Here is a 1,235-nt window from a genome sequence, read left to right on the forward strand (position 1 = left end):
AGAGCTAACACCTATCCTTCTCAAAATCTTCCAAAATACAGCAGAGGGAGGAACACTCCCATACTCATTTTATGAGGCCACCATCACCCTGATACCAAAACCAGACAAAGATGTCACAAAAAAAGAAAACTACAGGCCAATATCACTGATGAACACAGATGCAAAAATCCTCAACAAAATACTAACAAACAGAACCCAATGGCACATTAAAAGGATCATACACCGTCATCAAGTGGGATTTATCCCAGAGATGCAAGCATTTTTCAATACACGCAAATCAATCAGTGCGATATACCATATCAACAAATTGAAGGATAAAAACCATATGATCAACTCAATAGATGCAGAAAAAGCTTTTGACAAAATTCAACACCCATTTATGATAAAAACTCTCCATAAAGTAGGTATAGAGGGAACCTACCTCAACATAATAAAGGCCATATATGACAAACCCTCAGCCAACATCATTCTCAATGGTGAAAAGCTGAAACTATTACTTCCAAGATAAGGAAAAAGACAAGGGTGCCCACTCTCACCACTATTATTCAATATAGTTTTGGAAGTCCTAGCCACAGCAATCAGAGAAGAAAAAGAAATAAAAGAAATCCAAATCAGAAAAGAAGAAGTAAAACTGTCACTATTTGCAGATGACATGATACTATACATAGAGAATACTAAAGATGCCACCAGAAAACTACTAGAGATAATCAATGAATTTGGTAGAGTAGCAGGATACAAAATTAAGATGAAAGAAATTAAAGATGATACAAACAAATGGAGAAATATACCATGTTCTTGGATTGGAAGAATCAACACTGCGAAAATGACTATACTACCCAAAGCAATCTACAGATTCAGTGCAATCCCTATCAAACTACCAATGGAATTTTTCACAGAAGTAGAACAAAAAATTTTCACAATTTGTATGGTAACGGAAAAGACCCCGAACAGCTAAAGCAATCTTGAGAAAGAAAAACAGAGCTGGAGGAATCAGGCTCCCAGACTTCAGACTATATTACAAATCCAGGGTAATCAAGACAGTATGGTACTGGCACAGAAACAGAAATATAGATCAATGGAACAGGATAGAGAGCCCAGAGATAAACCCACACACCTATGGTCAACTAATCTATGACAAAGGAGGCAAGGATATACCACGGAGAAAAGACAGTCTCTTCAATAAGTAGTGCTGGGAAAACTGGACAGCTACATGTAAAAGAATGAAATTAGAACAC

At 36.7% G+C, this 1,235-nt stretch overlaps 1 protein-coding gene across 4 annotated transcripts in view; it reads right to left on the reverse strand.

The window, feature by feature from the left end:
* Positions 1-1,235, reverse strand: part of PTPRG (protein tyrosine phosphatase receptor type G) — a 761,444-nt gene that overhangs the window by 432,472 nt on the left and 327,737 nt on the right. The window lies entirely within an intron of this gene.

The sequence above is a fragment of the Physeter macrocephalus genome, chromosome 18 (assembly GCF_002837175.3).
Source record: "Physeter macrocephalus isolate SW-GA chromosome 18, ASM283717v5, whole genome shotgun sequence".
In the NCBI taxonomy this organism is placed as follows: domain Eukaryota; kingdom Metazoa; phylum Chordata; class Mammalia; order Artiodactyla; family Physeteridae; genus Physeter; species Physeter macrocephalus.